Genomic DNA, 12525 nt, shown 5'->3' with positions numbered 1-12525 from the left:
ATCCCTCCCCCACCCTCCACCCCACCCCCGCGAAGACAGGGACCCAAAGCTAGACTCAAAGTAGGGAACAGCAAGCCCGAAAACATCAATCTCTGGGACAGGGAAAGAAATTCCCACGCAAGGCGATAAGCCCGGCACAGGCTGTGAGGGCTCTTTATCTCCTTGAAAGTAAACGTCCCAGGCCCTAGGCGCACTGTTGCCACTGTTAAAGGGCCGTCAGGCTGCACATGACTGCCTTTCCCAGCACCAAGTCACCCAATTAGCTACTATAGATGGAACTTCGGCTTCGTGGGGAAAGAGACGATAAGAAATTACAGAAATAGGGGGCCAGGAGGGCTCTTTATCTCCTTGAAAGTAAACGTCCCAGGCCCTAGGCGCACTGTTGCCACTGTTCAATAGCGAAGGGATCCAAAATTAGGGGTCAAAATAGGGACTGACTGGTTCCAGCCAGGAGGAGCTGTTAGGGGGGCCACTTATTCCTCCCCAGGACACCTTTCAAGGAGGGTAAGTGAAACTGGTTTCTTTTAAATAACAAATCAAACTTGTTTTTCACTCAGCTTGCTCTTTGTCTTGCAAGTAAAATTCCACTAATGAGCTGTAATAGCCTGAATAGAAGTGACTCCATTTTGTTAAACCTTTGAATTTAAAAACCTGTTCTCTCCTGTAACCCAAACCATATAGCCTGCAGCTAATTGCCAGAACACGACGACTCTGTCCAGCTGGGTCATAGACCCTTCAAACCTGTCCTGTGCAGCTGGTGAGCTAGGTAGTTGGAAAAAGATCCTGGAAGCCCTTGACAGGGTTGTTTATTTGGCCAGAGCTCAGCCCGCAGTGGATCAAAGACGTTCTCTTTTATACTAGAGTCAGATAACTAAGGAACATATGGGCGCACATGCGCGGTTACACCACTCTTCCTAACATTTACAGCAGACATGCTGGGTCATTCTCAGCCGGATATGAGGTGAGGGAGCCTGACCATTCTGTCTCCATTTTCCTCACACTCTTGCTCTCACACTGTACGCAAATAGAGAAAAATTATTAATCCAGATGGCCATTCTTTACTAGCTTACTAACCTGATCTTATTTAAGAATAGCAGGAACTGAGCCCATGGAGAACTAAGTATGACGCTGGTCAACTCCCACGCGCAAAGTTCCTTGATGATTATCTGAAACACTCAAGCATGTTTGCATGTCCCTCCTTTGGTCGCCATGAATCAGCTTTCCATCACAGACCCCTATAAAACAATTTGGCAAACCTGGAGAGGCAGAGATGGTCTTTGAGACATAAGCCCACCATCTCCTCAGGCTACTGGCTTCCGGATTAAAGGCTACTTTTCCTTTCACCAACTCTTGTCTCTCGATTATTGACTATTGAGCAGCGAGCAAATGGACCTCTGGGGTCTTAGTAACAGAGCTGCACCCATAAAACTGTTGAGTCAAGATCATAAGATTTTCTTCCTACCCTGTCCCTTAAGATAACATCTCTCAGGTTAATGTCACAAGTTGTTTGTCTAAGATGTTTTGTAAGACCCTTGGAGTTAAACCTGTCCAAACTAGCTGTGCTGTGCCCACAGATCTCTAAGCCTACCTGGGCGTCTGACGAGTGACCTTTTGACGTCAGCAGGCCAAAAACTCCACCTCCAAATAATGCCAATGCCACCACTTTTTGAACATGCAATCCACGAAGAGTTACGCGGACAGCTTCTGCCTGCGTGGAAGAACTTCCTTAAACCCTTTATGCAATCACTGCCCTACATGATCCTCACCATCCCTAACCCACTCCCCATAAGTGTTTCTAGCTCCCCAACATTAGAGAGGCACATGCGAGACTCGTTCTCCCATCTCCTTGCTTATCTGCCTCGCCAACAAACCTTTTTCTCTGCTGTAAAGATCAGCGTCTTTTGGCTTGCTGCACATCAGGCAATGCAACGAGCCTTGTTCAGTTACAGAAGCAGATCCTATGAAGCTAGTTGCCAGGACTCCTGCCTTTCCAAGATGACCTCATTCCCATCACCACCACACCCAGGGGTACTTCTTCATTCCCATTCCAGAGGAATGATTTTACCTTTTCACAACCTCCACCTGTTTTCTACTAATGCTGAGTTCTATCTAGGCTAGCCTGGAGGGTGAAGTGATGCTATTGACCTATACGTGGAATCCTGGAATAGTTTGGGGGGAGAGGCTGCTTGAAGAAGAGGTAAAGCAACATTGGGAGGTTATTCACCCTCGTAGGAGCAAATGTCATCTACTTCCAGTGCCAGAGAACCTTGAGGGTACAGGGCCAAAGCTGTGAGCCCATCTGCAGCAACTGGAAGGCAAGCTGCAAGCTGCTGTGCCCAGGGGTAGCTGTCCTGGTAGTCCTCTGTTATGGGCTTTCTAGTTGCAGCCCTCAGTATTTTGCCAGTTGATCTTTCAGAGGGCATTAATGATTCAAAAATGAATTTTTAAATCACTTTGTAACTTATATCAAAGAAATACTAATGCTCAAGTAGTACTAAAAAGGACTTAAAATTAAAAATTGAACTCAACTCCCAACCTCCCCCCCCCCACCATGCATCTTCTGCAGAGAGTATTCCTTGCCTCTGGACACAAGGGTAGGGAGAGAAGATCAGGAAGCCAAGAAGGGATGCATGGAGAATTTAAACTTTATTGGCAATAGGCAGGGGATCTATCTTTGAGTCAGGTTATAGCCATGGGGAAGAGAAACTATGGAATTTGTTTTTGTTTATTGCTGTATCTCAAGTACTTAAAAAGCACCTAGTACATAGCAGGTACTCAATAAATACTTGTTGAATAAATAATGACTATTCTCTATATCTAACCTAGGTAGTTAGGACTTTTGTGTTGTGATAATAGCCAAATCCCCAAACAGGCCAGATTTAGCCACATAATAAGGAAGTCCTTTCTGCTTTAACCCTTACAAGGAAAGTAACCTGAAATAACCTGATGTTAACCAATCCACTTTTTATTCCTTATTTCTGCTTTCTTCAGCCTTTTCCTGCCTATAAATCCAACATCCTGTGCTCAGCTCATCAGAACACCCATTCTATTCTATAGAATGAAATGTTGCCCGATTCTAGAATTGCTAATAAAAAAATTACATCTTTAAATTCATTGTAATTATGTCTTTTGACAGCTGTTTCTATCCTGCCTTTTCCACTTGCCATTCTAATGTCAAGTGTTTTTTCATCACATCATTAAATAATCTTCAAAACCTTATTTTACCTCAGGGCCCTGAACTGTTTCTCTTCCTACTCACTGACATCCATTGCCCTGAGTGTAAGAGTGTAAGAATGTGGAGGTGGGAAGAAGAAAGGGGTTTTGGCCTTATAAGAACAGGAATGTTAGGAGAAAGAAGCCAATCAGTTTAGTGTTTAATTTTTTTAATAAGTCTGCAACAGAGACAAAGACTTGGGAAGCAAAGCTTTGGCTTCACAAGAGCCTGTGCAGGAGCAAAGTTCTCTTGCAGAACAATCTGGAGCAGAACAAAGTACACATCAAACCCAGAAGAGGAAAAGGTATTCCCAAACAAGGCAATGAGTCCAGCACAGGCCATGAAGGCTCTTTATCTCCATGTAAGTAAATGTTCCAGGCTGACACACACTCTTTTGAAACTGTGCAAGGGTCAACAGGCTTTCCCAGCAGTCCAGCACACCCTTGCTTAACTGATGAAATAAAGTTCATCAAATCTGACGGACCAGTGTCTGCCCGGATTTGGAAGCAGAGATGGGTCTGATGGGGCCCCTGAACAACCCCTATGAATGAGGTTTGCTCATATAATCTTCCTGTTGTTTTTTTAATAAGCATTTTTTCTTTAAGAGCAGTTTTAGGTTTACAGCAAAATTGAACAGAAAATACAGAGAGTTCCCATATACCCTCCGCCCCAACATATGCACAACCTTCCCCACTACAGACATTCTGCACCACACTGGTATATTTGTTACCATCGATGAACCTGTGTTGACACATCATTATCAACCAAAGACCATACTTTAATTAGGGTTGACTCTTGGTGTTGTACATTCTGTGGCTTTTAACAAATGTATAATGACAGGTATCTACCATTGTAGTACCATACAGAATAGTTTCACTGCCCTAAAAATCCTCTGTGCTGTACCTACTCACCCACCCTCCTCCCTAACCTGTGGCAACCAGTGATCTTCCTACTGCGTGCATAGTTTTGTCTTTTCCAGAATGTTATATAGTCAGGCACCATCTAACAACGTTTTGGTCAAAGATGGATTGCGTATACAACAGTGGTTTCATAAAATCATAATGGAGTTGAAAAATTCCTATACCTAGTGATGTCTTAACCATTGTAACTTCACAGTGCGACACATTACTCTCGTGTTTCTTGTGATGCTGGTGTAAACAGACCTACTGTGTTGCCAATCATTTAAAAGTATAGCACATACAATTATGTACAGTAGATAATACTTGATAATGATAACTATGTTACTGATGTATTTACTGTACCTTTTATCATTAGAGTATATTCCTTCCACATATGTATGTATATATGTATATATAATGTTTACAATTAACATTATATATATATAATGTTAATTATAAAACAACCTCAGGCAGGTCCTTCAGGAGGTATTTCAGAAGGCACTGTTAACCATAGGAGACATCAGCTCCATGTGTGTTACTGCCCCTGAAGACCTTCCAGAGGGACAAGCTGTGGAGGTGGAAGACATGATATTGATAATCCTAACCCATGTAGGCCTAGTTTTTAGCAAAAAAGTTTAAAAAGTAAGAGGGACAAGCTGTGGAGGTGGAAGACATGATATTGATAATCCTAACCCATGTAGGCCTAGGTTAATGTGTGTGTTTGTCTTAGTTTTTAGCAAAAAAGTTTAAAAAATAAAAAAAAAAAAAAAATTTAAAATTTCCAATACAGAAAAAAGCATACAGAATAAGGAGATGAAGAAAATATTTTTGTATAGCTGTACAATGAGTTTGTGGTTTAAGTGTTATTACAAGAATCAAAATGTTAAAAAAAATTAAGTTTATAAAGTAAAAAGTTACAGTAAGGTAAATTTATTATTGAAGAGAGAAAAAAATTGTTTATAAGTGTATAGTGCTTATAAAGTCTACAGTAGTGTAATGTCCTAGGCCTTCATGTTCACTCACCACTCGCTCACTGGCCAAGAGCAACTTCCAGTCCTGCAAGCTCCATTCATTGTAAGTTCCCTATACAGATGTACCATTTTTTATCTTTTATAGCATATTTTTACTTTACCTTTTCTATGTTTAGATACATGTATTAGTCCATTTCTGTTGCTTATAACAAAATACCTGGAACTGGGTGATTTACAAGAAAATGAAATTTATTCTTAGTTTCAGAGGCTGGGGAGTCCAAAGTCCAGGGAACACATCTGGTCAAGGCTTTCTTTGGTGGGGACTTCAGTGACAGGAGGGTATCACATTGCAAAATGGTAGAGCAAAGAGGGAGAGAACTCTCCGTGTGCTGTCCTTTTTTTTTTTTCCTTTTTGTCTTTTTTCGTGTCCGGCAACGGATCACAACCCTCAGTGTCACGCCTGTAGGTAATAACTTCGTATAGCATACATTATACGAAGTTATACGATCAGCCAGTGAGCGGGAACCGGTCTGTATGTGGGATCCGAACCCTCGGCGGGAGCGCCGCCGCACTCCCAAGCGGTGCACTGTAGCAGTGCGCCACCGGGCCGGCCCTCCGTGTGCTGTCCTTTTAAAGCCCTCAGAACCACACCCCTGATCACCATTATTAATCCATTCACTACAACATGGTCCTACAATAAAATCACCTCTACATTTCTATCACCACTAAATGATCCCTATATCTGTCTAGAGTCAACCCCTGTTCCCAATCCCTTCTTCAGGGAACCAATAACTCACTGTCTATATAGATTTTTGCCTTTCCTGGGCAGTTCATATAAACAAGAACATAATATGTTGTCTATCTTTCTGCTTCCACTCTGAATAATGTTTTTGAAGTTTGCCCATCTTGTAGCATGTATCAGTACTTCATTCCTTTGTACTACCAAATAATATCCCACTATACTGATACACAGTCATGTGAACCATAACAATGTTTTAGTCAATAATAGACCGCATGTATGACAGTGGTCCCAGATTATAACGGAGCTGAAAAATTCCTATCGCCTAGTGACACTGTAGCCAACATAATGTCAGCACAATTACTTAATTTTTTAAAAACAAATTTAGTGTAGCCTAAGTATACAGTGTTTATAAAGTCTACAGTAGTGTGCAGTAATGTCACAGGCCCTCACATTCAGTCACCACTTACTCACCCAGAACAACTTCCAGTCCTGCAAGCTCCACTCATGGTAAGCGCCATATACAGGTGCACCAGATTTTCTCTCTTATACTGTCCTTTTTCTATGTTTAGATATGCTTAGATACATAAATACTTACACTGTGTTACAGTTGCGTACGGTATTCAGTACAGTAACATACTGTACAGGTTTGTAGCCTAGGACCAATATCAATAGGGTATACCATATAGATTAGGTGTGTGGTAGGCTACACCATCTACATTTGTGTAAGTATACTCTATGATGTTCACATGACAAAATCCTGTAATGATACATTTCTCAGAAACGTATCCATCGTTAAGCAATGCGTGACTTTATTTCTTTCATAGGTCATGCCCTTGATGTTGTTATCTGAAAAGTCATCACCATACCCAAGATAACCTAAATATTCTATGTTATCTTCTAGGAGTTTTATAGTTTTGCATTTTACATTTAGATTTATGATCCATTTTGATTTAATTTCTGTGAAGAGTGTAAGGTCTGTGTCTAGGTTTTGTTTTGGGGTTTTTCGTTTGTTTGTTTGTTTGTTTGTTTGCATGTAGATGTGCAATTGTTCCAGCACCATTTGCTTTTGTTTTTGTTTTCTTTTTTTCTGACCGGTAAGGGGATCACAACCCTTGGCACAGTGTTGTCTGCACCACGCTCAGCCAGTGAGCACACCAGCTATCCTTATATAGGATCCAAACCAGCGGCCTCGGTGCTACCAGCGCTGCACTCTCCCGAGTGAGCCATGGGGCCAGCCCCAGCACCATTTGTTGAAAACACACTTTGCTCCATTGTATTGCCTTTACGCTTTCATCATGGATCATTAGCTACATTTATGTAAGCCTATTTCTGGGCTACCTATTCTGTTCCATCAATCCAGTTGTCTGTTCTTTCACCAATACCACATGGTCTTGATTATTGCAGCTTTATTGTAAGTCCTGAAGTCAAGTAGAGTCATCCTCTTTATTTTTTACTTCAATACTAAATTGAATACTCTTGATCTTTTGGCTCTCCATATAAACTTTAGAACCAGTTTGTTGATAGCCACAAAATAACTTGCTTGGGTTTTGATCAGGATTACATTGAAACTATAGATCAAGTTGTGAAGAAGTGACATCTTGATAATATCAAATCTCCCTATCAATGAACTTTTAAATCCAAATATCTCCATTTACTTACTTCTTTGATTTCTTTCATCAGAGTTTTGTGGTTTTCCTCATATAGATCTTATATATATTTTGTTAGTTTTATACCTAAGTATTTCACTTTTGGGGGGGGGTGCTGATGCTAATAGTAATGTTTTTAGTTCAAATTCCACTTGTTCATTGCTCATATAAAGGCAAGCAATTGACTTTTGCAAATGAACCTTGTATCCTGCAACCTTGTTATAATAACTTATTAGTTTCAGGATTTATGTTGTTGTTGATTCTTTTGAATACTCTATATACACAATCATGTTATCTGTGAACAGTTTTAACTTTTTCATCCCATTCCATATATCTTTTATTTCCTTTTCTTATTACATTAGCTAGGACTTTCCAGTACTATGTTGAAAAGCAGTGATGAGAGAGGACATCCTTATCTTGTTCCTCATCTTAGCAGGACAGCTTCCAGTTTCTCACCAAGTATGCTGTCAGCTGTAGGCTTTTTGTAGGTGTTCTTACCAAGTTGAGTAAGTTCCCCTCTATTCCTAGTTTTCTGAGAATACTTGTCATTTTGAGACAGCACAGCACTTCATCAGGGTCACTAGGAGAATAAGACCATCCAGGAGGATGATCAGGCCTCCCTGGAAGATGGTCCTCAACCAGTATCCCCAAGGACCTGGATTAAGCCAAGTGAAGAGGTCAACAAATGAGTGTAACAGGGACTGCTTACAGTCCCTGTTACAGCTGATAACTATCCTGCCTCAGTGTGGATCTTTTTAAGCTCTATTTCTACTTTCCTTGAATTACTGATATATACACAGCAACAGATTTTGGCAATAACACAAAGACCATCCTGTTCCTCTAGCAGATAATCAAGGGCTGTTCAGTTGTCCATCACTACCTTGGCCAGTGAGTTTAGAGAGTCTTCCTGGTCTTGGATAATATATTAGTCCGTTTCTGTTCCTTATTTAAAAAATACCTGGAACTGGGTGATTTATAAGAAAACAAAATTTATTGCTTACAGTTTCAGAGGCTGGGAAGTCCAAAGTCCAGGGAACACACTAGGGAGGGTCTAATTTGGTGGTGGCTTTACAGCAATGCAAGAGTCTCATATGGCAGAAAATGATGGAGCAGAGAGAGAGATAGCTCCTCCATGCACTCTCCTTTTAAAGCCTTCAGAACCAGGCCCATGACCACCATTAAACCATCAACTTAATCAACTCTTCAAGGCCCCACTTTCCAATTAGTATAATAGGATTTCCCATCCTCTTAACACTGTCACTGTGGGGACCAAGCTTCCAATAACTTACTTTGGAGGAACACAATTCAATCCACTGCAAATAGCTTGGGCAGTAGCATTAACTATTTCCACCATGGTTAAGTACAGTTTGTGCACTATTCTTTCTAGGGTCTATATGCTGATGACTCGTATTAAAATGTGAACTTCAAAATGAAACCAACTGTTAGTTTGTTCTTCCAGGAGACTGCTACAAGTCTTTCTGTGGTAGATTAATGGAGTGGGTCTCTTCCAGCTCTATGACTGTTGACATGGACAGTGGGCCCTAAGTCTCCAAAGTAACAAGATCCTTCTCCTGGGTGCAGACACTCTGTTGCCCATTGAGGCCCACAGAGGAATGCATAACCTGGAAGGACACAAGTGACACCTGTCAGGCATTTGTTGTTATAATGCTGGCTAGACCAGTTATATACCATCTCAGCTTGTTTTTGCCATGTGGTTGCAGGGTGAGAAAAATTACATGTGGTACATCCAAGTCTGAAGCATCAATATAGGTTGGTAACGCCCACCCCAATACAGGAGTCCTTTCCTGCCAGATCATAAGTAATATTAAAGCAGGAGATTCCAGAGAGTCACCCCATGGTTTGACCAATTGATAGCCTAAGGAAGGTCCAAGACATTTTATACTAGGCAGACCATTACAATGAAAGTGTGGGATACGAAGGACTTCAATCTGGGTCACAAATCCAGCATTGTTTGTGCTCCCTCCTCTCGCCACAGCTGTGCTCATTCTTATCAGGGTGTTGTCACACCAGGCATGGCAGAGTCTTCTGTAGGAATGAGAAAAGGAAAGATTGATGCTCTCACCTTCTTCCCACTCCACAAAACTCCCAAGGCCAGAGATGGTCTTGTCCAATGACCTAGCATGAGGATTGTCTGGTTATGGCCACCCACACTATTTATCTGAGTCCTGAAGCTACAACTTCTACAAGGATCCATTGCCCCTGTTATTTGACCCAAACCTTTTAGCCTTGGTTGTCCAACTCAGAGAGGGAGGTCACATTCTGAGCAAATGTGGCATATCTTATAATACTCCCACCTGTATCAAGGGATCAGGAGTCCTGGGCATGACCAGAGGAACATTAGTGCCTCAATATTCTGTCATCCCTTCCCGTCTTCATACGGTCCCACAAGAGGGACGTGTCCAAACATACCATTCCTCCAGGTTTGAATCAGGATGCCCACTGCTGGTGCCACTGTGGCCCAGACCACAAGTCCCTCCTAAGTAGTGCATTCGAGCAGGAAGAAAGAAGAAAAAGAATGGCTGGGTAAACTGAGATTGGGATTTTGGAGGTGCAGCCTAATAAGATGATTGCCTGGTCTTCTGCCAGCTGCTCCAAGCTCAGTACTTCCCAGCATGAACTGCAGTGCTGTGTTCTCTTCCACTGGAGCAGTGTCTAAAGTCCAGATGACTTTTGTTAGGTGGGGGTACCATCTGGTAAGTTGTCTTTCCTAATGGCCTTTGCATAGTTGTTGCTCGAACCACTCATTCCATCATTCTTTCACCCCATCCACCTGGGAGTGATAGCATAAAAGGTTTCTTATGCCATAGGAGTGTGTCTACTGCTGTGTAGCTTGTGCAGTGAATGCGGTAACTTGATTGGACTGAAATCCTGCTGGATATCCAAACACATAGCAGAATGTTTTTTTAAAGCCGTAATAGCAACTCCCGCATCTATATGGCACACTGGAATGGCTGTCCCATCTCTGGAAGGTGTATCCATAGCAGTGAAGAATCACCAGAATCCATGTCTTGGAACTAGTGGTCCAATGTGGTTAATCTGTCACAATGGCATGACCCTCTGTTCTGGCTGATGTTTGCCACATTGCATGACCTGAGCTACTAGCAGGAGTCACATGACTGTGCTGCATCTCTGGCTTCCATTTTTTCTAGGGTGAGTCCTTGTGATTTGGTCCATTCTTGCATCTGAGATGGACTTCTATATCCCACTTTGTGGTGAGCCCAATGGGTAACTGTAGCCATTTGCTGAGCTCATACAAGGTCAAATTGTGAGTTCCATTCACTTGCCTTTTAAATGATCCTTTGCCATGTGTGACAAATTGCTTTATTTCTCAGTTCACAAGCTGCTGCCATAGTCCCTGTCCCCACATAGGAGAGCATTTAACAGTCCAATCATTAATCTGGTAGTTACTGCACCTGAACACCTCCCATGAGGTCCAACCTCCCAACACCACTACTTTGGGAATTAAGTTTCAATACAAGTTTAGAGGGGACAAAAACATTCAAACCATAGAAGAGTGGAGGGCCACAGTGGCCCATTAGACTTCACCAGCTTTGAGTTCCACAGATCCCTCAGTCAACCAAGCCATACCATTAGCTGGAACATCTTCGAACCGTGGGCCACACCTATCTAAGGGAGCATCCCCTATGGGCTGTTCAGCCTCTTCTGGCAAGGCAGCTACTTCATGAAGTCAGCTGACCCCCTGGGGTCCTAGTCAGACTCCACCTTACACGTAACATTTCCATTTCATGATGGAACTTTGCCAAACCTGTCCTGTTTTATTAGGATTAGCAAGTACTGTAAAAAATAAAATCAGATGAAGAAAAATTTAAAAGTCTGTCAAACAAAAAGTACAGATCACAATCTGGGAGACCCAAACAAAGTCGTTTAGCACTTCTCATAGCAGTTACAACAGTTTATAAAGCAAAAGGAACTATTTTGACCTTTTCCATGATTGGTCATTATACATTAACATTCTTTGTAGGGTAAGTAGAGCTGTTTAAGCTTATTTGTCTACAATGTTTACTCTTTGCCCACCCCACCACTGTATTTTGGAAGCACATAACTTGTCTGGTTTCACAGGTTCACAGCTGGAGAGGAACAGTGCCTAAGGATGAATTGTACCTTGAGTCTCACCCATATCTGATCTAGATATTTAAATGAAACTTTGGACTTTAGACATTAGAGTTGATACTGGAATGAGGTAGGACTTTGAGGGCTGTTGAAATGGAACAAATGTATTTTGCGCGTGAGAACATAAATGGGGGGTGGGGACAGGAATGGAATGTTATGGAATGAATAAGTTGAAGCCCTAATCCCAAATGTGACCGCATTGGGATGTAGGGCCTTTGAAAGATAATTGGGGTTGGAGTAGGCCACGAGGATGGAGCCCTCATGATGAGATTAATGCCTTTAAAAGAAGTGGAAGTACACCAGTGCTCTTGCTCTCTCTGACATGTGAGGACACAGCAAAAAGTTGGCCAACTGCAAACCAGAGAACCCTAACCAGCACTCAACCATGCTAGCACCCTGGTGTTAGAATTTCAAGCCTACAGTACTGTGAGGAATAAATGTGCGTTGTTTAAGCCACCCAGTCTATGATATTTTGTTATAGCAGCTTGAACTGAATAAAACAGTTGCTAAAGATATGTCCTTCCCAATCTTCCATCCATGGCTAAAAAGAATCAGACCCAGTTATTTCTAGCAAGCCTTCAAGGAATAATCCCATGTTATACAACCTCTCCAGAATAAAAGAGAGCAAAACAAAACAAACAAAAAAAAACCTTCCAAATTTACAAAGCCAGGAAAACACTATCAAATTGAATTTAGCTCTGTACTTAACTTTAAAAACATCACTATGAACAAACAGACTTTATTTGAGGAATACAAGGAAATTTCAATTATTTGGAAGCTTTTCAATAAAATGAATCATAAAAAAAATTAAAAACATAGCCCATAAAATTAGAACAATGGATTTTTACAAACCCGACAGAACTTAGCAACCATTTTTTTTTTTTTTTTTTTTTTTTTTTTT

The sequence above is a fragment of the Galeopterus variegatus genome, unplaced genomic scaffold, assembly GCF_000696425.1.
Source record: "Galeopterus variegatus unplaced genomic scaffold, G_variegatus-3.0.2 Scaffold5376, whole genome shotgun sequence".
NCBI lineage: Eukaryota > Metazoa > Chordata > Mammalia > Dermoptera > Cynocephalidae > Galeopterus > Galeopterus variegatus.
This window is presented reverse-complemented; position numbering follows the sequence as displayed.